Source organism: Giraffa tippelskirchi, chromosome 10 (assembly GCF_054371585.1).
Source record: "Giraffa tippelskirchi isolate mGirTip1 chromosome 10, T2T-mGirTip1v1.2.pri, whole genome shotgun sequence".
NCBI lineage: Eukaryota > Metazoa > Chordata > Mammalia > Artiodactyla > Giraffidae > Giraffa > Giraffa tippelskirchi.
Window position 1 is genome coordinate 133,463,567 of NC_137284.1, and position 26,610 is coordinate 133,490,176.

The 26,610-nt window shown below is 36.8% G+C and overlaps 1 long non-coding RNA gene across 2 annotated transcripts in view; it reads left to right on the forward strand.

Moving 5' to 3' along the window:
* The window catches only part of LOC145522520 (uncharacterized), a 231,756-nt gene that overhangs the window by 4,434 nt on the left and 200,712 nt on the right, over positions 1-26,610 (forward strand). The window contains exon 2 of one of the 2 annotated variants that reach the window (XR_014066008.1): positions 16,307-16,463. This is a non-coding gene — a long non-coding RNA (uncharacterized LOC145522520). Of the gene's footprint in view, positions 1-6,631; positions 6,715-16,306; positions 16,464-26,610 lie in introns of both variants that reach the window. The other variant, XR_014066009.1, reaches the window with a different exon arrangement.

The following is a 26,610-nucleotide window of genomic DNA, read 5'->3' on the forward strand; positions in this document are numbered from 1 at the left end:
GCCAAAGCCTTTGACTGTGTGGATCACAACAAACTGTGGAAAATTCTGAAAGAGATGGGAATAATGGACCACCTGACCTGCCTCTTGAGAAACCTGTATGCAGGTCAGGAAGCAACAGTTAGAACTGGACATGGAACAACAGACTGGTTCCAAATAGGAAAAGGAGTATATCAAGGCTGTATATTGTCACCCTGCTTATTTATCTTATATGCAGAGTACATCATGAGAAACGTTGGACTGGATGAAGCACAAGCTGGAATCAAGATTGCCAGGAGAAATATCGATAACCTCAGATATGCAGATGACACCACCCTTATGGTAGAAAGTGAAAAAGAACGAAAGAGCCTCTTGATGAAAGTGAAAGAGGAGAGTGAAAAAGCTAGCTTAAAGCTCAACATTCAGAAAAGTAAGATCATGGCATCTGGTCTCATCACTGCATGGCAAATAGATGGGGAAACAGGGGAAACAGTGATTGACTTTATGTTTTTAGGCTCCAAAATCACTGCAGATGGTTTCTGCAGCCATGAAATGAAAATATGCTTGCTCCTTGGAAGAAAAGTTATTACCAACCTAGACAGCATATTAAAAAGCAGAGACATTACTTTGTCAACAAAGGTCCATCAGGTCAAGGCTATGGTTTTTCCAGTAGTCACGTATGGATGTGAGATTTGGACTGTAAAGAGATCTGAGCACTGAAGAATGGTGCTTTTGAACTATCGTGTTGGAGAAGACTCTTGAGAGTCCCTTGGACTGCAAGGAGATCCAACCAGTCCATCCTAAAGCAAATAAGTCCTGAATATTCATTGGAAGGACTGATGTTGAAGCTGAAACTCCAATACTTTGGCCACCTGATGTGAAGAACTGACTCATTTAAAAAGGCTTTGATCCTGGGAAAGACTGAGGGCATACGGAGAAGAGGACGACAGTGGATGAGGTGATTGGATGGCATCATAATGGACATGAGTTTGGGTAGACTCTGGGAGTTGGTGATGGATAGGTAGGCCTGGCGTGCTTCCATCCATGGGATCGCAAAGAGTTGGACACAACTGTGCAGCTAAACTGAGCTAAACTGAATAATGTCCGGGAAATGATGAAAATCTATTTTTTACCTGTAAACCCTAAATGTGGGGCTATTCTTTTAAAGAAAATGTCTAGAAACAATGGATTCAATAAAAGGACATTATCTTTAAAAATTTTATAAAGAACCTGGGCGTTAAGAGTTTAAAATACTGCATTAGTGGCACAAATGAGCTGCTAAATAAAGTGCACTTTTTAACAACAAAACAAGTTTAACAAAATAAGTCTCAGTTCAACAACAGGTTAAAGGTTAAAATATTTAACTAAGGTGATTCCACTGATGGATGAGGTGGAAAAACTGGGATTTAAGACTAGTTTCTTTAGACTCATGACAAATTACTTGGTCTCATAGTAAGGCTGTGAAAACTCTTACAGCCTTAATTTACTTACCTGCAAAGTATAGCTCCCAGGAAGAATTGATAGATAACCGGTATAGTGTTCATTTCATGGTAAGTATTCAGCGATTTTTAGGTATGATGATGACTGTTGTTTATGATCATGATGTTGTTAATGATGATGATGCTTAGTATTCTAAATATCTAATATCACTACATTTGTACCAAATTCTTTTGTCCACTTAACTTTAATAGACTACTCGTCCCATTTTTAAATGTCGTCTTTTTAATGGCCTTATAAAATCCTCACTATTTTTTTTAATTCAACTTGTAACTTTTTTGGTTTTGTTTATTGCTGTCTTTGCCTCATTCCCATATGTTTTTCCTGATGTGTGGGCTCCCTGTGATACCAGATGAATATCCGGTTACTGCCTTTCTCATGAAACTTTGGTCAACTCTGCCTGCAAATACTTATAAATTTACATTATACTTTCACTTTCTACATCTTCTTTTATTTTTCACTTTGGTGCCCTGTATTTCAGTACAGTATCATTTTAATGTGTGGTCTTTTTGTTGCTCCCTGGTGAAAATTGGATTTTATTAAGCCTAGGCTCTAGTTCTCGTCCAGTTATCCTATAACCGTGAGTTATATGCATGAGTTTGTGAATGTAAGAGAGAAAGCTGATTCTAATCTAAAGCATACAACTTGATCTTTATATCAACAGTTACATAATAGCTACTCTTTTTCAATTTACCTGTGTCTTTCAAAGGGCCATCTTCAATATGAAACACATTCAAGGCATAATGCTTTCTTTCAAGAAGGTTGAATAACTAGTTCAATACTTTCGCCCCACTATTCCCTAACAGAGTTAAAAAGTTAGTTATTTTAAAACACTACTGGGACTACCAGGAGCTTCCCTGGTGGCTCAGTGGTAAATAATCTGCCTGCCAATGCAGGAGACATGGGTTTGATCTCTGATCCCAGATCCCACATGCCGCAGAGCAACTAACCTCCTCTGCCACAACTATTGAGCTTGTACTCTAGAGCCTGGGAGCTGCAACAAGAGAAATCACCACAACGAGAAGCTTGTGCACTGCAGCTAAAGAGTGGCTCCTGCTTGCCACAACTAGAGAAGAGCCCACGTAGCGCAGTCAAAAATATATAAATAATTTTAAAAAACTACTGACATCACCATCAACAAAAATGCTAGAATTTATTTTTGTACAAAACGTGGAACACAATTTAAAAAGCAAAAACAGAATTTAATTTAAAAAATTTAGTCAATATGCTGTGTTTGGTACATTCAGAGGACTTATCCCATATATAGTTGCCATAAGTCGCACTGGTTTTGTGATTATAAGTCAGTGATTTGTAGTAAATATTAGTGTCTACAGGAGTCCCACCCTCTTCCATTGCCATTTCAGGAAACCTGACACTATCACATTCTGTTAGAAAACTGAGACGAAGACCTCTATTGTTTTTGCACCATTAATTTATAATAATTAAAAAGAGTATCCTTATTTCTCACTGTACATCCCTCTCCACCTTCTGTGTAATTGCTATTATGTTAAAAAATGATGCTAGTGAAGGAGGCTGTGGTAAATCAATAGCAGTAATGTTTTCTGAGCCTCTTAAAATCGTGTAATTGTGACTCAGATCCTCTACAGCTCATGTGTAGTAAAGGTAGGTTGTGTACATCTATATTGGCATTTAAACAAATAATAGTTTATGACTCTAATGCAGGTTGGGAAGAAATTTCAACCAGTTAATGTAGACCTTGTGGGAAAAATTCATCTGAAGCACAATAATTGCTGAAAAGCAGGATTTACACTTAAACCATTTTTCTATTGCTCAAAGATAGTAAATGCAAAACACTTTAAAGAACTGATGTGGTTAGTTTAGCTCTTTCATTATTATTATTCTTATTTTGAGGGAAAGCATTGGAGATGAGGGGTCTTTGTAAAGTACACTAAAGGTCAAGTCCTTCATTGCATGTCATTTTTTTTTTTTTTTGCATGTCATTTTTATTTTAGCATCTTGTTCTCGATTTCCTCTCAGGGAGACAAGGATACTGTTAATACAGGAAAAAAATTTATCAAAATCTTAAGATTATGTGCTTATAGGAGGAAAGGAGTGGCGGTGATGTTAAAAGATGAAGGGGGAAGTGTAAGCAAGTAAAATGAGTAAAATTGTATAATAAAGGTGGCAGGTATATCATAAACTAAAGAATAAAATTTATTTAACACCACACTCCTAAAATGCAATATATATATATATACCGGCTTCAAAAGAAAGAAGGGAGATCCCACTGTAGTCATTGCCACAGCCATGATGCTGATAGGAAAGAAGGAGAATCAGAAGCAACCACACCCACTTCAGCCCCCTTCCTCAAGGAAAGAGCCCTGGGACAGGATCACACAGGCCCTCCAGGACCAAGGGGACCCATGTTTTCACCAGCAGCAGAGTCTTACTTTTCCTCCTCAGGGTAGAGACCCAGTTCAAGGAGGCTTAGGTCTCTGGTCTGGCCTGTATAGTGGCGATTGGCAGGAGAGTCGGTGATGAACCTCCTTTTGTGGACCGGCTGAGGGGTCCTTCCAGGGGAGGTGTTCACAAAGAACTAAGAAACCCTTGAGCCATCAAAATTAGCCTCTTATTGAGAATGCCTGCCAACTAGACTGGACCCCAGGTTGTAGAAGACAGATCCCACCACCCTCTTTGCCAAGATTGCCATAAATGGCCGCTGTTGACACGAAGACCTCTGTGCCTTCTGTCATTCAGGCATTGGTGTACCTCTGTGAGACCCTGCCTTCCCACCCAGGACAGTGGGAGCCCATTATGGCCAATGGCCATTTACTTCTGTACCTTGTAATGGCTGCTGTGAGGCTATTCCACCTGCCACCCTCAGTCAGTGACACCCACCCCCAGAGTTGCATTTCATCACTGGTGTAGTGTGCACTTTATACTGATCCAATCTCCAGAACCTTGTCTGCAGGCCCCATCTTTGCTCCCTTCAGCTGCTTCCAGGATGTTCTTCTTCCACACCAGAGTCACTTTCTGAGGGGCCACTCTCCCTGCTTTTGAAGTCCATAGTTTCTGCACCTGCAGCATGATCCCCACCACTGTGATCTGTGGTCACTGTGTTTTGTGAGACTGTGCTTCGTCTCATAGCTTTTCTCAGTGTCTCTGGTATTATGTGACTTCCCAACACTGGAGTAAGTTTTTCTGCCAAAATGAGTGAGATCCTTGGTTTCTTCTAGACTTTCCCCACCTCCTGACGTGAGAGAATTATGAAGCTTCCCACAGGACTCTCTCCCTGATCTTTCTCATCCTTCTCCTGGATTGAGTTATTCTGGATATGACATAGCCCATGGGATTTTTTTGAAAGCTTCTGAGGGTCCTCTCCAGTCCACTTTAGTTAAACTGTGTCTTTGTGAGGCCACTAGTGCTTTTATTTGTATTCTGTGACTCTCCACCTGGGCTCCCTTGGGTGGAACCTGGATGGTACTGCTTATTAAGGATTATTGACTTCATTTGTAAAGTAAGTATAGTTCAAAAGGTGGTTTTAGAAACCAGGTTAACAAAGGAGCAGACTATGCTCGTTAGCCTGGTGACAGCTTTTCACCACCACTGCCTATCCCATCTGGGAAGCATATATTCCAAAATCCCCTTCTCTGTGGTGCTAGATTTGAGTTGGTCAATGAAAGGAAATTCTATGAGATTCGGAGATGGACATGAAATAGCAGCTGTTTTTCTCAGAAGAGTATGATGACCATAAATAGCATTTCTATAGACATTCCATGAGGGCTTCTTTGGTGGTTCAGTGGTAAATAATCCACCTGCAGTGCAGGAGATGCATGAGACAAGGGCCTGATCCCTGGGTCAGGAAGATCCCTTGGAGGAGGGCATGAAAACCTGCTCCAGTATTCTTGCCTGGAGAATCCCATAGACAGGGGAGCCTGGCAGGCTCCAGTCTATAGAGTTGCAAAGAGTCAAACACAACAAAATCAACTGAACATGCATGCACGCGGACCTTCCATGAGCATCAGCTTGCAGTCACAGTGGATACACATACATTTTACAGACGTCCCCCATTAGTTTTCATTGTAGTTTTGATGAAGCAAAGTGATGGCATCTCAGGCTGCTTCATATGGCTTCTGCAGTCATTACAGTGCATTTTTTGACTGCAGCCTTACAGAATTCTTACAGTAGTTTCATGTTTTGTAAACCCTAATTTTTATTTACACCTCTGATTATGCTAATACTTGTATTGGTGCTGTGTTTCTTGACAAAACCAAACTGATAAAGTCTTTGAGCTCTCACCTTTGAGGAGTTAAAAGCAATGTTGTTTTTTGGAAGAAGTTAAATGAGTCATCAGAAAAGACTTAAAAAATAAGCAAATAATTACTGGTGTAGTGGAGTAAATAGTGTTCCCCCAAAATCATATTCACCTAGAACCTCAGAATGTGATCTTATTTGGAAATAGAGTCCTTACAGTGGTTAATGGTTAGGGATCTCAAGAAGAATTCATCCCAGATTTAGGGCGAGTCCTAAGTCTAATGAGTGATTGTCCTTATAAGAAGAAGAGAGGATACAGAAACTCAGAGAGAAGACCGTTTGAAGATGATTAGACTGATGCAGGTACAAACCCATGAGTGATAAGGATTGCAGAGAGCAAAAGAAAGTAGGGAGAGGCAAGGAAGGATTCTTTCCGAGGGCCTTCAAAGGGAGCTTGACTCTGCTGATACCTTGACTTCAGGCTTAGCATCCAGAATTCTGAGAGAATAAATGACTGTTGTTTCAAGCCAATTTGTGGTAATTTTTACAGCAGTTCTACGATATAAGTACAACTAATTTTGAAGCAAAGTTTGTGTTGAGAGTTTAGTGAGGTTACTCCTTAGGATTGTTGCCTTGGCAGTCATTTTGTTTGGTCAAGGGACTTGCAGGGACCTTAAACTGACACTAGACCTCTTATACCAGCTCAAGTCCTAGAGAGCAGCCTCAGCATCACCCACAAAAGTTCCTGAATATAACTTCATAACTTCCCCAATAGCCCTTGTGATCTGCAGTCTCCCCTGCCTCCCAGCACCTGGATACCTTATGATTTCATTAGATAAGACCCTGTGGTGCTTTCCAAAACCCTTCTCTTTTGATTTGAATTGACCAAGCTGGCCCTACTTTTGAACCCAGACACCCTAATAAAGTCATGTGTCGCACCTAGATCCTGTCTCTCTCTTGGTTGGACTCTGCCTTGACCTCCTTTTGTGGCCCTTTGAGACATGCTCTGTACTTCATCCAAGACCTGTGAGTAATAAACAGCTATTTCAGTTTTTTTTTTATTTTGTATTTTTTTCCTGTGATGTTGTTGAACATAGCTCACTATCCAACACCCTGTGCTTCACTGTAACAACTGTTAAATTAACAAGGTCCTAACAGCTTGTTAGGAAAGTTTTCCTCTTTCTTTTCCTCCTGCATCATGCAGCATAGAGTATGTGATAAATATTTGGTGGCTTGAATCCTAGAATTTTTATATTATAAAAATAACTCAATACATTCTCTTCCATCAAAATTTATCATGTCTTCAGGTATATTATACCAAGGATTCTAAAGAAGAAAAAATTCATATTTCATCATACCAATATATAATACCATGGCTCAAAGCATATCTACTAAAGCAGGCACTGGTAAAATTTAAACTGGGATTCTAACCTGGGATTCAAAAGAGGCTGTATGGCCCACAATCCTGAAGTTGTTTATTATCTGTCTCTTTATAGAAAAAATGTTCAACCCTTGCATTAAGATACAATTGAATATAATAAAACATAATACATGATCTGCATATACCATATATGCTAGTGTTTCACCATTATTAAAATCAAAACTTGTCTCCATTATGGTTTTCTTTTTTCATTTTCCAGAGACTGCAAATGTGCCTTTGGAATTGATTTGTCATTGTCCCACAGTCTCCATCTAATTACTATAGTTCAGAAAGTCGTTGTAGATAAATTTCTGTTGAATGCTTATTGAGTTCATTCATCTAATCAGAAATTTATCAGTTGTAATATATGGTTGAAATGTTAGAATAAATTATATACTGCCATGTTATTATAGGTTTGCAATTTTACCATTAACACCAGCATAAGCATATTAACTGCAAAGATTCTTGATTAATCTATTGACAGATATGTGAGGATTGACACTGTGAGTCTAGATGAATCTTGATGATGCCAGGAAAAGTAAAATAAAGAACACTAGCTTATTTACGAGGGTGTTTGAGTCTGAAAATAATGGGGAAAGCTCAAGAAAAAAAGGCTTTAGACACATGGGATCTTTTCTTGATAGAGAAATAAAGCAAGCCATCACATTGAGCAAGAAATCCAAGGGGAAAACTGAGAGGAGTTGTGGTGAAATACTACAAATTTAAAAAGTTTTCTATAGAAAAACAGATGAAATTAAAAGCTCTAGTTAGAGAGGAAAATAGAGACAAGCATGGGTTGACTCTGATTGTGGCTTGTTTCTAGTCTAGAAAAAAACTGGCTGAAATGTAGAATGCTTTTCAGTGTTTGTTTGTTTGTTTTAAGTACAAATGTATTGATTTTCAATCTTTAGAAGTGGATTTTGGGATTTGTAATTTAATACAATGTTAATTTTGATATTCATGCAGGCCTTGGAATCAGATAGGAAAAGTTAATATTCTATTACAAATATTTGTGATTTGATACCAAGTCTCTCTTGTCCTGAGTTTGACATTCTTGTGATGACTCCAATTCTGACAACTCTTCTTACATGTTTTCCTTGGCTTGCTTTCCTGTCTTAGGAATCCGTTTAATACTAGGTCTGTATATGGATCTTTGCCTTGCTTTTGTCTTTTCTCCTCGTTAGCTTTCCTACTTCTGGATGCCGGTATGGTAGCATGGTTGCTATTGGCTGTAGATAAACTTCTCTGACAAAGGCTGCTGACATGGGTTTCTGGTTAACGTCTGTCCTTGGGTCTCCTCGTTTCCAGCCTAATCCTTTTAGCTATTTATTCCTGTGTGCAATGCCTTTTAGGCTATGTTTTCTATACAAATGGCTCTTTCTCCCCCAAATCTCCACAAATAGTTCTGGGTCCTTACAAACTAAATTTGTAGAATCTCCTGTGAGAACTACCGAATCCATCCCTTTCTCCCATTTTTCTGTAACCATTGATCTGAAATTTGCTAATGTTCTATATGGAATTCTAATTTCAATTGAAAAATATTGATTATGCAAATATCACTACTTAGTGTAGCTCTAAGTGTGCCATATATTTTGATAGAAGCATAAACAAGGTAATGGAAGGGCAATTATTTTTGCCTGGCAAAGCAGAGTGATAGTTGACCTGATTCTTCAGAGACATCAGCAGTAATAATAGCAAAGGTTGAGGAAGGAGCCTTCAAATAAGGTGGTAGACCAATATGATGTTAATAAAAGTCACAAAAGTTGATAGCATATTTATGAACAAGTTGACAAATAAGATGCATTAGAAAAAAAGAAAAAGGAAAAAGTAGTTTGGAGCCACATTAAAAGCCAAGAATATAAATTTGAAAGTGCTCAAAGCACAGCAGACAACAAGAAACATATTTTGTTTTGGGAAATGACATCATCATGTTTTCATTTTAGAAGATGACTAGAAGACAGAAGGTAGTTTTTAATATTAATTTTAATATTATTGTATTTAAACAATAAGTAGAGTTAGTTCTTTCCCTCATCTTGGCTTATGCTGTTTTTGTTTTCTAAGTGTCCGTGCCTTCCCCTTCACCTAACAGTTAATGACCTGAGTTCATTTACTGATCTCACACTGGTATTCTAATATTTTCTAATTGACTTCTGGATTTTGCATTAGACTCAGAAATAGAATTTTGAGGGCTATATATCTGAAATTTCATATTATAATTATTCTGGTGTACATTCTTCATCAGTCTATTGATAGTTTTGTAGCTGGTTCTTTTCTAATCATTACATATCTTGATTTGAGATAGTTCAATCAGGGCAATTACCTGCTCAGGAGTAATCCTGTAAGGGGATGACAGAGTATGGAATATGTGGGGAATTTGGCTGTTGCACATCCAAAGTGATGCTCTCTAAACTTTGAGAGGACCTGTGGTGAATGGTGCAGGGAGTTGGAGCAGTTAAAGCACAATTAAATGTACACTGGGCTTCCCTGGTGGCTCAGTGGTAAAGAATCCTCCTGCCAGTGCAGAAGAGATGGATTTGATCCCTGGTTTGGAGCTGAGTGCTCCAAAGAATTGATGCTTTTGAACTGTGGTGTTGGAGAAGACTCTGAGTCCCTTGCACTGTAAGGAGATCCAACCAGTCCATCCTATAGGAAATCAGTCCTGAATATTCATTGGAAGGACTGATGCTGAAGCTGAAACCCCAATACTTTGGCCACCTGATGTGAAGAATGACTCATTTGAAAAGACCCTGATGCTGGGAAAGATTAAAGGTGGGAGGAGAAGAGGCCAACAGAGGATGAGATGGTTGGATGGCATCACAGACTCAATGGACATGAGTTTGAGTAAACTCCAGGAGTTGGCAATGGACAGGGAGGCCTGACGTGCTGCAGCCATGGGGTCACAAAGAGTCAGACACGACTGAGCAACTCAACTGAACTGAACTTGGGAAGATTCCCTGGAGAAGGAAATGGAAATCCATTCCAGTATTCTTGCCTGGGAAATCCCATGGACAGAGGAGCCTGGCTGTCTATAGTCCATGGGGTTGCAAAAGAGTGGGACACAGCTTAGCTACTAAACAACAACAAAAGATATACACCATATACAAGTAATTGAAACCTGTGCTTATTTTACAAACATCACTTTCTTTAATACTTGAAATACCCTTACACATTAGTCCCTATATTACAGGAAAAATGTCCATGCCATAATTTTATGTCAAAAAATAAGCTATATAACTTTTCATAAAATATGATCCCAATACATAAATAGTAAGAAATAGTTCTATTTGATTTCCTGGAAAGCATTTTAACTTTTAGTTGACTTTGGTTTAATTTTTTTAAGCTGAGATTTGTCAGTTTGAATGAGGCAATTAATGCAGCTATTTATATTTTTATATGCAATAGGAATTCTTGTACATAATTCTGATAGGAGTAATAAATTAAAATTTAAAATATCTATGGTCATATAATAATATTGCCTCCAGAATAATACTATTTCCAGTCACTTGTAATATATGTACATGAAGGAGAGATAGTAACCTTTGTTATATCCCTGCCAAGTGTCTGTAACTGCACTAGGCTTATTTCATACTTTGTAGTTTAATACTTACAGAATCCTATGGGGCAGACATTGTCCAGTTTTCAAATGAGGAAGCCAAGTCATCAGATGTTTAATAACCTGAAATGTTTAATAATCCCGTTTTTATGCTACAGAGCTACGCATTGGCTTGACTCCAAAACCCCACCTATTTTCTTAACAAGTCTGAATCAATCTTAAAAAAAAAAAAAAATCCCGTGTAACAAGACAACTAGAGGTCTTCTTCAAGGAGAGCATTTTTATAATTTGGGAGATGTGATACAATCTCCAGATTTGACATGATCTCTCCCCAGTATCCCCTTGTCCTAACTCCATTGAAACTCCAGCATTCTGGTATCTCTACTTCTATCTAAGGAGGGCTAATTGTTGATGCCTCCTCTGCCATTGCCTTTCCCACATGCAATCTGTATCCTTGATACATCAAAGAGGAGAGGAGGCAGGGCAATGGAAACTGGCAATTAATGGAAAAGAAGGAAATCCAAAAAGAAAACACAATGTCAGGAAGTAGTACCCACTCCTTTCTACCTGTGGCCTTAATGAATCCCTTCCATATATGTTAGCATGTTTCTACTTCTTAAATATTTCTTTGAATCTAGAAACAACTCATCACTTGCCCCATGGGTATTTTATACAGAATAAAATGTTTAAAACTTTCCGTGCAAGTTAAATACATAAAATTATATTATATATGATATATTCTAGTGTGGATTTGGCATCTCTAATAAGTAGGTGATGGAAATACAGTTTGAAAATAAATTAGGTATTGAGTGTTTAAGTAAGTAAGAGCTATTTAAGTAAGATCTATTTCACTTTCTTCGGTACGTAGAATTACAATTTTTGCCTTTTCCAAGAGTAACATTCTAATAGGTATAAAGACTGGGGCTTCCCTTCTGGCTCATCTGTTAAAGAATATGCCTGCAAATGAGAAGACACAAGAGATGTGTGTTCAATCCCTGGGTCAGATCCCCTGGAGAAGGAAATGGCAACCAACTCCAGTATTCTTGCCTGGAAAATTCCATGGACAGAGGAGCCTGGCGGACTACAATCCATGGGGTCACAAAGAGTCTAACACAACTGATTGTGTACACATACACATGTATAACGATGGGTTTAGTAACTTTTCTAAAAACAGAATATATCGATATTTAATGAAAATTATTGGCAATATTATTTTGCTAATAAAGGTTTTTTATAAGGTGAAAATAACTTGAAAATGTTTCCAGAGCTCTTGTTACTGTTGTTTAGTTTCTCAGTCATGTTCAACTCTTTGTGACCCCGTGGACTGTAGCCCTCCAGGCTCCTCTGTCCATGGGATTCCCCAGGCAAGAATACTGGAGTGGGTTGCCGTTTCCTTCTCTAAGGGATCTTCCTGACCCAGGGATCAAACTCATGTCTCCTGCTTGGCAGGTGAGTTCTTTACCACTGAGCCACCAGAGAAGCCTTCCAGAGCTCTGTTGTTTTTCAGTCACTCAGTCCTGTCCAAAACTTTGTGACCTCATGGACTGCAACACGCCAGGCTTCCCTTTCCTTCACCATCTCCTGGAGCTTGTTCAAACTCATATCCATCAAGTTGGTGATACCATCCAACCATCTCATGCTCTATCGTCCCCATCTCCTCCTGCCTTCAGTCTTCCCCAGAACAGGTTTTTTTTCTTATGAGTCCACTTTTTAAATCAGATCAAAGTATTGGAGCTTCAGCTTCAGTACCAGTCCTTCCAATGAATATTCAGGACTGATTTCCTTTAGGATTGACTGGTTTGATCTCCTTGCAGTCCAAGGGACTCTCAAGAGTCTTCTTCAACACCACAGTTCAAAGGTATCAATTCTTCAGTGCTCCGCTTTCTTTATAGTCCAACTCTCACATCCATACGTGACTACTGAAAAAACCATAGTTTTGCCTAGATGGATCTTTCTCAGCAAAGTAATGTCTGTGCTTTTTAATATGCTGTCTAGGTTGGTCATAGCTTTTCTTCCAAGGAGCAAGCATATTTTAATTTCATGGCTGCAGCCAGCATTTGCAGTGATTTTGGAGCCCCCAAAAATAAGGTCTGTCACTGTTTCCACTGTTTCCCCAACTATTTGCCATGAAGTGATGGGACCAGATGTCATGATCTTAGTTTTTTGAATGTTGAGTTTTAAGCCAGCTTTTTCACTCTCCTCTTTCACTTTCATCAAGAGGATCTTTAGATCCTCTTCACTTTCCACCATGAGGGTGGTGTCATCTGCATATCTGAGGTTATTGATATTTCTCCCGGCAATCTTGATTACAGCTTGTGCTTCATCTAGGTGGTATTTCGCGTGATGTGCTCTGCATATAAGTTAAATAAGCAGGATGACAATATGCAACCTTGATATACTCCTTCCCCAATTTTGAACCCATCTTTTGTTCCATGTCCAATTCTAACTGTTGCTTCTTGACCCAAATATAGGTTTCGCAGGAGGCAGGTCTAAGGGCTACTAAAATATCACTTGTGAATTCCAGAATTCCATGAGCTCTAAGCTTTGAAAGTAGGCAGATGTGATTCAATGACAGTATATCTGTGTGACCTTTACACTCTTTTAAGCTCCCTCTTTCCTCTAATGTAGAGACTAATGTGTAAGGGTATTTCAAGGATTAAAGAAAGTGATCTTTCTAAAATAAGCACAGGTTTCAATTACCTGTGTTTGATAGGAATGCAACAAAAATTGTTTTCTTCCTCCTTGACTATATTCTGTTATTTTCTTTCTCCCTCGTTCTATCCATTGTGCAAAAAGCCTGCTCACTAGATAACACCCCAAAGATCTTGCCATGTGTACACTTGGTTATGCCTTAATAGCTCCACCTTCCCTCACCATTCACCACAGGCCCTCTCAAAGTTATATCAATCAGGTTCTTTCCTTCAGGATTTACATACAGCAGGAGAGGATCTTGGCCAATGACACCCAGGGAACAAATATTGGATTGGGGACATATATTAAATTATTTATCTTAATCCTTTATATAGTCCCCTCATATCATCTACATTCAAATCACTACTTTCTCTGAAATTCTTAAAAAACAAAACAGCAGCAAAAACAATAGCAAATGCCTCACTGACTTGTTTGTACCTTATGCCATTCAAACCTAGAATCAAAATCAGGAGACATTTCATTTTCAGAAATGAAAATGAACTTAATTAACTTAATTGACTCAAACATAACATATCACAGGAAAGGATGAATACATATTTGGATGAAGCTGTCTATAGGACACCTGATATAATCTCTTGTTGACTGATACTTAAGGGGCCAATAATTGCAGTGGTCTTATGCTTGGTCTGTTCCTTTGTGTTTCATTCAACCAGATTCATGCAGCAGAAATGAAAATCTGATTATAGTAATTCCACACTTAAATATATTGGTAGCTTCATGCAGGTTGCATTAGAATATAAGCTTCATGAAGGCAGGGAATTTTACCTGTTTTGTTCGCAAACAAAACTCCAACATGTTGAAACATGCCTGGAATAATTTAACAGTGCGATTTGTTCACAAAAGCAACTTCGTTTGAGCCAATTCTCTGTCAGTCTCCCTACATCCATATATAGGCTTGTGCATATGTATATACACACATAAACACACATAGTATATGGTTTCTGATGAATAATGTATGCCATATATTGCTTAGCTATTATTATTATTATTATCATCAGATCACAAATGATCCAAAAACATAGATAACTCACAGGACTTATTAGGGTCTGAAGAAATGAGTATTCTTATGTATTGTTTCAGAGTATAAATTGATACAAAAACTTTGAAAGAAATTTGACAAAGTTTAAAATATACAGGTCGCAACTGGTACTAAACATTTACTTTTATGTCTATGTACAAATGTATATGGGCTTCCCTTGTAGCTCAGTTGGTATTGAATCTGCCTGCAGTGCAGGAGACCTGGGTTCAATTCCTGGGTTGGGAAGATCCCCTGGAGAAGGAAATGGCAAGCCACTCCATTATTCTTGCTTGGAGAATCCCATGGACAGAGGAGCCTGGCAGGCTACAGTCCATTGTGTTGCAACAGTTGGACACAACTTAGCGACTAAACCACCACCACCATAGATGTATGTAGCAAATGCTTTCTATACCAAAAAATATACAAATAACCAAAAGACCATAATGGAGAGGTAGGCTAAGTGAATTATGATATATTTCTATAATGGGATATAATGTAGATTTTAATGAAACTGAAACAATGAAGCTGAAAACAGTTTTAATGAAACAGATTTTATGTAAAGATACTTTTAAGTGGAAAAATACAAAATTGTGTATATAATGTATTCCATTTCTCAATATAATGAATGCAGATGTGTGTATTTATCTAGTAACTGAAATATTATAGAAGGAAAATAAACTATTGTTGACAGTAAGCTCTGAGTGCAAACTGAATCTTGAAAAGAGAGAAATTCAACCTATATTTCTACTCTTGTGAACATACGTATAATTTTCATAATTAAATGATTTCAATTTTCAAAATAATCTCTCTCTCTATATATACATATGTATAAATTTTGGAAAAGGAAATGCAACCCACTCCAGTATTCTCACCTGGAAAATCCCATTGACAGAGGAGCCTGGCAAGCTACAGTCCATGGGGTCCCACAGAGTTGGACATGGCTGAAGCGACTTAGCACGTATATAAATTTTAACAATAGCCTAAGAGTTTCTTAAGTGAATACAAGTGACATTTCTAATTTGTTTGTGTATCTTAAAACATAGTTTGGCTTATATTAGACAATCAATATTGTATTGAAATGCAATTATATCTGGTTTTAAAAATTATATGCAGTAGATTATAAGGTTAGATATTTATAATAGGCTACTGGGAAAATATTCTGCCTATTGCTAGTCAGATGTCTTTTTAATAGAATTTTACCCAAATTTCAAGAATGTGTGAATTTGAGTAACATTAAACTAGCAATAATACCTTCAACACAGCAGTGCTTTTTTCTTGAAAGTAAGTACAACATAGACTACTACAGCTATAGCTACAGCATACCTGTACAGAACTATCTTTGAATTACCAGCCAAAATACTCTACTTAGAAACTTAAGTTTCTACTAGAATTCTCTGCAGAATAGCAATGGTATTTTAGGTCATGGAGCAGTGTAGAAAGAAAATAGGGCCTGCTTTGGATCAAATAATCTCAAGAAATGTTAGCAGTGTCATGTTCTTTTACTGAATAGCATTGAAACTAAAGATGTGAATAATTTTAGCTAGGTACCAATAAATCATCCAGATTCTAGAAATAAAATCATTACCGATGTATTTGGTCTTCACTGTAACAGATGTCTAGACAGACATTTTTATTTATGAAAATTCCAAAAACCTTATTATCTTGAATTGTAGACAGAGAAAAATAGGGCTTTGGGAGAATCTAACCTATCTTTGGCCATCTAGAAGTCCTCTGGTGACAGTGATATTTAGGTTGCTGCATAAAAGATTATTGAAAGTGTTACACAGTTAGAAGGAACAAAATGTGTAAGGAATCAGGGGCCATGACATATTGTGTATGTGCTCAGTCATTTCTGATTCTTTGTGACCCCATGGTCTGTAGCCCACCGGACTCCTCTATCCATGGAATTTTCCAGGCAAGAATCCAGGGGATTCCAACTCCACAGGATCTTCCCAACCCAAGGATCGAACCCACATCTGCATCTCTTGGATGAATGTGAAATAAGGCCACTTCTTCTGCAGCTTAGAAATCTGAGGAGAAGATTGAGAGCAGGAATAGATGATGATGGAGAGGTAGGAGTTAACCTTTTACTAACATGCTCACTCTCAACTCAAAGATATTTTCCTCATCTTTTTTCCTCACACATCCTATTTTTGTGTGAATTCTTTATGCTTGTAATACACATTTAAAACATCTTAGTACTTGTGTTTTCTGCATGCTTGTACTAGTTACCAGGGCTATCATAAGAAAGTACCACAAACTACATGCAATTTAATGTCCCAGTTTTAGAGTCTAGAAGTCCAAAATCAAGGTGTCAACAGAGTTGATTCCTTCTAATTGCTGTAAGAGTTTGTATTCCATGCCTCTCTACTGGCTTCTGATGGTTTGTTGGAAATCTCTGTCATTCTTTGGCTTATAGATGCATCACCCCAGTCTCTGCCTATATCTGTGCCTCATGTTCTCCCTATGGATGTGTCTCTTTGTCCAAACTTCCCCTTTCTATAAGGATACCAGTCATATGGGATTGCTATTCTTGTTGTTTGGTTGCTAAGTCATGTCCAACTTTTTGGACTGTAACCCACCAGGCTCCTCTGTCCATGGGATTTCTCAAGGAAGAATACTGGACTGGGTTGCCATTTTATTTTCCAGGGGATCTTCCCAACCCAGGGATCAAACCCACGTCTTTTTTGCTTCTGCATTGGCAGGTGGGTTCTTTACCACTAGCGCCACCTGGGAAGGTCCATATTGTATTAGGGCCCTCCCTAAAGACTTTGGGCTTCTCTTGTGGTTCAGCTGGTAAAGAATCTGCCTGCAATGCGGAAGACCTGAGTTTGATTCCTGGGTTGGGAAGATCCCCTGGCAAAGGGAACAGCTACCCACTGCAGTATTCTGGCCTGGAGAATTGCATGGACTGTATAGTTCAAGGGTCGCAAGGAGTCGGACATGACTGAGCAACTTTCACGTCACTTCACTAAAGACTTCATTTTAACTTGTCTGTATCTGTCAAGACCCTGTCTCCATCAAGACCCTGTCTCCTAATAAGGTCACTGGGGATCTGGGGGTCCAAAGTAACTTTTGTGGGGGAAGGGGCAAATTTATATCCATAATAAGGTTAAACCTTAAAGTTTTATGTAAATATAAAAGTTTCCCATCAAGTAGAAAGGCACTGATAATATACTTTAAGCAAAAGGGACTGATGATAATTGCCAAGATGTTTTGCTCAATGAATAAAGAATTTGGGATGACAGAAAGAAGGCATCACAATGCATTATCCTGGGAAAGAAATCTTAACTAGAGCAGCCTGGATTTTACCCAACTTTCCTCCAGCTTTTAACTGAGTTTGAAAACCTTCTCCATTCTCATTAAAGCCAGTCTTGATCAACTGCTATTTCTTTGTGGTACAATAAAAGCATTTTTAGTTAGTTTTTCTAAAATAATAACTAATATTGAAGAATGCTTTGAAATATTAAAAATAAGCCAGATAAAATGCTTGAAATAGAGCAAAGTGATTTTTAATGTATCTTAGCTAAAGATTATTGTATACTTGAAATTTGGAGTAATATAGAGAAGTTGATGATCTAAGGGAAAACCAAAGCAAAAATTTTCTTGAAATCTAAACCAAAGATTAATTGTGAAATTTATGAATTTTTTTCAATTTGTTTCTTCTGCTTAGAGTGCCCTTAGTTAGCTAAACTGTCTCCCTCAAAAAATTATGTTGGTTATCTCTCCCAAACTCCTAATTTATCCTTCCTCCCCCTTCCCCATTGATAACCATTAGTTTGTTGTCAATGTCTGTGTGGTCTGTTTCTGTTTTATATATAAGTTCATTTCTATTAATTTCTTTTTTTAGATTTCACAGATAAGTAACATCATATGATATTATGATGAATTTTGAGAATAAATTGCTGCTGCCTTCAGTCTACTTTTTTTTCTCTTGAAAAAGCTCATTTATTCTAGATACTGATGAAATTTCATATATTCTGTAGTGCTTTTTTGATTCAACCTGTACATAAGTACCAGATTTCTCTGGTCCGTATAATTTCACTGTCTTTTAAAAACGTCATAGGCCAAATTAATTGCTTTGTAATATTTTTAGATATTTGTCTGGTGGCCTCTATTCTGAACTCTGATTCTTTTGTGGTTTAGATGTATGTTCTAAGCCCCAGATGTTTTTCATCCAATTTTGATTAAAATTGAAGTTGATACCTGAGGTCACAAAAGTTAAGCTAATATTTGATGATAAAACTTTAATGGTGATATTTAAGAAACTGTTCACAAAAATGCTTTTGATCATGCAAAGCAATGGATTTATCCATTATTTTCATTTACAAAGAAAGATAGTAGTAAATATTTACAGGGCAGTTATGAAGAAAATTGAGTGAAATTGAGCAGCAGCAGCATACTTGTTTTTAAGAATATATTTTTTTTAAAAAGAGGGAAGGACATTTTCCATAATATTGACAAATTTGAATAGTTCCAGGGACCATAGGCCTGTGATCTTGAGATTTTGCATGTTTCTTTTAGGAAAGAATAACTTTTAGAATTATGGTAAACTTTTCTTTCAAATTGATAAGCTTTGTTTGGCATATGAAGTTAATTTTCTCACCACTCCCATGATAAGTGGGAGTGATAAGTAACCTGCTGATTCTGATCTCATTCATCTGTCAGGGCCCTTCAGAGAAAAAGAACTAATAGATGATAGATTAGATAGATAGATGATAGATAGAATAGGAAAGGTATTTATTATGAGGGAATGGTTCATGCAGTGATGGTAGCTGAGAAGTCTGCCAGTGTCTGAGGGCAGGAGGAAATGGACATCCAACTCAAACAGAAAGTAAATTCACTCCTCCTTCACTTTTTGCTCTATTTGGGCCCTCTGAGGATTGGAGGATGTTCACCTGCATTGGTGAGGACACTCTTCTTCACTCAGTCTGCCAATTCAAATGCCAATTTCTTCCAGAAAAGCCTTCACAGACATACCTAAAAACAATGTTTTACCAGCTACCTGGGCATCCCCTAACCCAGTGAAGTTGACACAGAAAATTGACAATCTTGTAAAAGCTATTAGTGTTTTATAACACATTTTATTTTCCACGTAAACTAAATGTGGCTAAGAAATTCAGCTTTAAAACACAGTAATGAACACTGATTTTCCATCATATCGTAAAGTTTGCACAATAGTGTGTTCTCGTTGTTCACTTGAAACATACTGGGCTATTAGCAAATATATTCTGAGTGAATGTATAGATTAACCATATAGTTGAAATTTTTAAAAAAGGCCTAGTAAAAAAGACCATATTTTGACAAGTAAGAATAGATTTAAATTGCTGAGCAATGATTTAATTTTATTTAGATTTATAACTCATATTTATATACTACAGTGATTTTTGTTACCAAAATATTGGCTCATCAATAGAGTCTGAAAATATTTTTGAGTCTTTTCATGATCTAAAATATGCTGTTAAAATTTAGAATATAAATGGTGACAAGTTCTTCTGGTTTTGAAGCCTGATTCTCTCTCTGTGATGAGCATGAATCCAGTCTCAGACTACGCAGCTACTGAATCTAGTAATGGGTGAGGAAAAAATCTGCCGTAGGAAAAATAGGACATCAGAATATTTAGCCAGGATTCATTTTGACTGCACATGACAGAAATCCAACTGGAACACATTTACTCAGAGAATGAAATTTATGGGTTACCTACCAAGACTTTAGAAGTCACAAAGTGTTAGCTCTTCTCAGAAATGACTGAGAACGGGGGTTTGAAATACATTAGGTGTTGCTTATTCTCTGCATCTTCACCTTAGTATTCAGTTCAGTTCAGTTCAGCCACTCAGTCGTGTCCAACTCTTTGTGACCCCAAGAACGGCAGCACACTAGGGCTCCCTGTCCATCACTAACTCCCGGAGTCCACCCAAACCCATATCCACTGAGTCGGTGATGCCATCCAACCATCTCACCCTCTGTCGTCCCCTTCTTCTCCCACCCTCAATCTTTCTCAGCTTCAGGATCTTTTCCAATGAGTCAGCTCTTCGCATCAGGTGGCCAAAGTACTGGAGCTTCAGCTTCAACATCAGTCCTTACAATGAACACCCAGGATTGATCTCCTTTAGGATGGACAGGTTGGATTTCCTTGCAGTCCAAGGGACTCTCAAGAGTCTTCTCCAACACCACAGTTCGAAAGCATCAATTCTTCGGTGCTCAGCTTTCTTTATAGTCCAACTCTCATATCCATACATGACCACTGGAAAAGCCATTGCCTTAACTAGAAAGACCTTTGTTGGCAAAGTAATGTCTCTGCTTTTTAATATGCTGTCTAGGTTGGTCATAACTTTCCTTCCAAGGAATAAGCGTCTTTTAATTTCATGGCTGCAGTCACCATCTGCAGTGATTTTGGAGCCCAGAAAAATAAAGTCTGACACTGTTTCCCCATCTATCTGCCATGAAGTGATGGGACCGGATGCCATGATCTTAGTTTTCTGAACGTTGAGCTTTAAGCCAGCTTTTTCACTCTCCTCTTTCACTTTCATCAAGAGGCTCTTTCATTCTTCTTCACTTTCTGCCATAAGGGTGGTGTCATCCGAATATCTGAGGTTATTGATATTTCTCCCAGCAATCTTGATTCCAGTTTGTGCTTCCTCCAGCCCAGCATTTCTCATGATGTACTCTGCATATAAGTTAAATAAGCAGGGTGACAATATACAGCCTTGACGTACTACTTTTCCTATTTGGAACCAGTCTGTTGTTCCATGTCCAGTTCTAACTGTTGCTTCCTGACCTGCGTACAGGTTTCTCAAGAGGCAGGTCAGGTGGTCTGGTATTTCCATCTCCTTCAGAATTTTCTACAGTTTGTTGTGATCCAAACAGTCAAAGGCTTTGGCATAGTCAGTAAAGCAGAAATAGATGTTTTTCTGGAATGTTCTTGCTTTTTCAATGATCCAGCAGATGTTGGCAATTTGATCTCTGGTTCCTCTGCCTTTTCTAAAACCAGCTTGAACATCTGGAATTTCATTGTTCACATATTGCTGAAGCCTGGCTTGGAGAATTTTGAGCATGCATGCTAATTCACTTCAGTCATGTCTGACTCTTTGCGACTCGATGGGATGCAACCTGCCAGGCTCCTTTGTCCATGGGCTTCTCCAGACAAGAATCCTGGAGTGGGTTGCCATGCCCTCCTGCAGAGGATCTTCCCTACCCAAGGACTGAACTCGTGTTTCCTATATCTCCTGCATTGATAGGCAGGTTCTTTACTAGTAGTGCCACCTGGGAAGCCCTCTCATCACTGGTTTTTAGCAATTTGTTACATTGTGCTTTGTTCTGATATCCTTATGTTGCTAAAGTTTAATTGAGATTCTTGAATCTAAAATCTTAGATCTATGAGTTCATCATGTTTATCAAATTTGGAAAAAATTTGGATACTTTTTGTTCAATTTTTTTCTGCAGTCCTCTTTCAAAAATTCCAACTACACATTTATTAGACAATTTCTATTAATATACTCATTTTTAAATCTTTTTAAAAATTGTACTTCAGTTTGCAAACTTTCTATTTCTTTACCTTTAATTGATACCTTGTTTTACACTCAATTATCTTGTTTATCCCATACACTGTAGTTATCATTTCAAATACTGTAATTTTCATCTGTGATTGACTGGGACTTTATGGTGGTGTTGGTTTAGTTGCGAAGTCATGTTTGACACTTGGAACCCCATGGACAAATCCTCTGTCTTCTGTGGGATTTCCCAGGCAAGCATATTGGAGTGGGTTGCCATTTCCTTTGCCAGGGCATCTTCCTGACCCAGAGATTGAACCCAGGTTTCCTGCATTGTAGGCAGATTCTTTCGCAACTGCGCTACCAAGGGACTATTTAGTGCTTCTAATTGATTTAGAGCTATATCACAGAAGAAAATGTGTTCCTGAGTATTTTACTCAATGTCCCATGACTTATGAGGTTTCCCTACTCTGGCTGGGAAAGCAAACTATTCATAAGTATTCTGCAAAAATTCTTTGGTCTACTTCTTCCAGTGGTACTTTTTGGAGCCTTACAGAGTTTTACTTCAAGTTTGCTGAGAACAGTACTTAGACATTTAAGGGTAACCTCTTTGCAGAGCTCCAGAGCTCAACCTCTCTCAAACTCTGTTTTCTCTGGTATTCTGGCCATGGCTCTACTCAGATCTCCTTTTCCACATGCTAGCCTCTGTCTACTTAGCCTGTTGACTACTGGACTTTATTCAGTCTTCTCTCCTTCTGAGGTGCCCTGGAAATGGTATCTAGGCAGTAAATTGGAGCAGTTATGGGTTCATCTAATTGTCAAATGCTTGCACTGATTTTTGTCCAATAATTAAATGTGGCTGTTTCAAATATTTGTCCTTTTTTTTTAATGTCTATGATAGAAGGGAAATTCCAATAGCAATTAGTTCTTCATGGAAAGTTTTTGTTTTTGTTCTCATTTGTGGCTGAGTATACTTGCTTTTTCCATCTTTTGAAGCATATTCTAATTGATCTTTTAAGATTTTCTCATATTATATTATTATAGTTGCTGTGAGGGATTTAATATTTATAAGTTCAGATTCTTGTTTTCTAGGAGGATTCAAAAAATAAATATGTTAAAGACTCAGTAAGGGCTGATTTTTCTGACAACTGATAGTTCAGTTGAAAAATCAAAAAGAACTTCAAAGATTTGAGTGTGTCTAAATTGAAGAAATCTTGCCAATTGTGTGATGTGATTTTCAATTATTTTTACAGGGAACTAGAAGACTTTAAATTAAAAAAGTAATTAATTTTGATAGTTGATAACATTGAAAACTGACTAAAGCAAAAATATCCCTTGTTATGAGCCTTTAAGGAAAAATCCAAGGAAATCCAAGAGAATCTTCAGATAAATTCTTAGACTAATAGAAGAGATAATCAAGTCTGTAGATATAAGATTGTTGTTCCATAAAGTTACAGTTATACCAGATGCATAAGTTCTATAGATCTGCTATACAACATCTTGCCTGTAGTTAACAATACAGCATTGTGCACTTAAAAATTTGTTAAAACAGTAGCTCTTATGTGTCTTACCACAGAACAAAACAAAACTAATAAAAAAAATCAGAAAAAACACAGCTTTTTCATATGAGTAGGTATGTTTATTGCCTCAATTATGATGCTGATGTCATGGCTGTCTGTATATATTCAAATCCATCAAATTTTAAGCATTAAATATGTGAAGTTTTCGTTATTTATTATAGCTCAAAAAAGCTGAACAAACCACCTGTATACAATATTCATAGGAGGTTTATCTTGGCTAGGATGGTGGTTAACTGTGATAGCCCAATTTGAAAACAGTCCATATATCCTTCAATGACTTAAATAAACTGTGGTATGTCCCTGCAATGGCATGACTGTTCAGATAAAAAATTAAATTGAAAAAGAACAAACAATTGATACATGTAACAACTTGGATGGATCTCAGGGCATTATGGTGAGTGAAGAAAAAAAAACAATCTCAAAAAGTTACATATTTTATATTTCAATTTATGCATTATTCTTGAAATGATGGAGTTAAAGAAATGGAGAACATATCTGTGGTTAGGGAAGGAAGGAGGTGTGACTTTTAAATATCTCTGGAGTGTTCCTTTGTGTTGACAAAACAATTCTATATCTTGATTAGGATGGTGGTTATATGAACCCTAATCATGATAAAAAAAATTCATATAGATTTACACAAAGGTATACAAAAAAGAATTAGTGCAAAAACTGGCTAAACCTGAATAAAGTCTGTAATCTAACTATTTCTTCAATGTCAATTTCCTGGTTTTGATAATGTACGTTCTATAGTGATACAGGTGTTACTGTTGAAGGACTCTAGGTGATGGGTATATGGAAACTTTCTGCACTCTTTTTACAAGTTCTGGCGTCTATAGTTATTTCAGGATAAAAGGTTTTAAAGTATACTTAATTGTAATTTTGAATGCCAGCAGAACCAGAAAATGTCATTCAGAAAAATTATCTACCATAGCAATAAAGTATATATATTTTTTCTTAATTATAACTATAAAAATTCACTGAAGGGAAAATAAATCTGTAAGACATTTATGAGAAAAAAATATTAAACCTTTTTAAAACAATTCAAGAAAACTTAATACATGGAGAGATATACATGTATGTGCATGAAGAGTTAATATGATAAAAGTGTTAATTTTCTCTAAATTAAAAGTTCCATGTAATTCTCATCAAAGTACTAACCAAGTTTTTAATGAAACTTGAAAAGCTAACTATAAAATTTACATGAAAGCACAAAGACCCAAAAATATCAAAGACACTCCTGAGGAAGTGTGAAGCTGGGGAATGCGTTCTATGCAATGCAAAATATAACAAAGATATATTGAATGCAGTATGGTATTCAAAAAAGATTAAAAAGATGGACCAGATAGAATAAGTATCCTGAAAACACACCCATGCACACTTGGAAAATTGAGTTACAAAATAAGTAGCATGTCGAACTGGTGGACTCTGGAAATATGTTAAGGCTCTTAGTTACCCATAAAGCAAAACATAAATATATAAAACACATAGACTCAATTCCAGGTGTATTAAGAATCAATATATGAAAATGAAGAATTTAAATTTTTAGAAGATAGAAGATTGTAATAATTGTCATCTTATTACTTCAGGATAGTGAGAATTTTCTTATATAAAACACATAAAAATCACAGTCCCTAAAAAATGATTGATGAAGTTCAACATAACCCGCTTACAACTGGATAACAAATAGTGCTATAAAAATTGAAAAGATGTTCCAAGACCTTTAAAAGAGATTTATAATGATCTACATATAATACAAAATAAGACACGAGGAAACATTACAAGCTGGTTATTCATTGAAACAGTACTCAAACCCAAAGTATACAACTTCAGTAATAATCAGTGGGTTAAAATTAAAGCCACAATTATTTCATAACCACCAGACTAGAAAACACTAAGAGTCTGACAGTACCAATGTTCATTTATATAAGGAGCAACGTGTAAATCACATACACTCCAGGTAAAGTATTTATAAGCACTTTAGATATCTACTTTCTCAGTTCAGTTCAGTTCCATCACTCAGTCGTGTCTGACTCTTTGCAACCTTATGGACTGCAGGACACCAGGCTTCTGGGTCCTTCACCATCTCCTGGAGCTTGCTCAAACTCATGTCCATCGAGTTGGTGCTGCCATCCAACTATCTCATCCTCTGTCATCCCCTTCTCCTGCCTTCAATCGTTCCCAGCATAAGGGTCTTTTCCAGTGAGTCAGTTCTTTGCATCAGGTGGCCAAAGTACTGCTAATATCTAATTCATATGACAATATGCAAAACCTATAACTAGGCAATTCTTCTCCCAAGAATCATTTGAACATCTCATATTAGTATTTCTTAAAGATTCATAATAGCCTTTTTACTATAAAAATTAACCCATTGTCATTCATTTGTACATGTATTTGGTATATTTTTACAATGAAAAAATTTAATTGATGTATATTGTAGTTTCTATTCTTACTAGATTTTTAAAATAACACGTCTTTGCAAGAGATTTTAATGCTTTATTTGTGTTCTACTCTTTGAATGAACCAAACTGTATTGCAATTATCTATTACTTTTATGTTGGTAGTTTTACTCATGCCAGGGTTAAAAATTTATTTTTATTGTGTTTAGCAAAATAATTCCTTATGATTTTTTCTTAATATACTCTATAGATGTACTTTTCCATTCTCTTTTGTTTTCTTCTTTATTTCCACTGAATTAGCTTAGCTTGTGGTTTATCTATTGTTTTTCCTATTTGCATTTTCAATGAACCACATCATTGATTCATTTATTGGTTCTGATTTTCTGTTTTCTAGTTCATTAATTTAAGCTTTTATATTATAGTATGCAGTTTTATCCTTCGATTTTCCTTGTTCTATTTTTCTGTATTTTTTTCTAATGTCTTAGATTTAATGGTCAGTGAATTTGCAGCCCTTCTTAGTTTGCATTAGGAAAAGAAAGTTTGCTTTCTATTTTTATATTCTAAATTCTAAAAACATAATTTTGTTTCTTTTATATTTATTTATATATTTATATTTTAAATGTTAAATTTATAAATTAAATATAAATTTTCTAAATATATTTATATTTTATTTGTTTTTTAATGCTAATGGAAATAAATTATCTTCTAATTAATATTTGTGTCTATTATTCTCCTTTCATTTCCTGTAGTTTT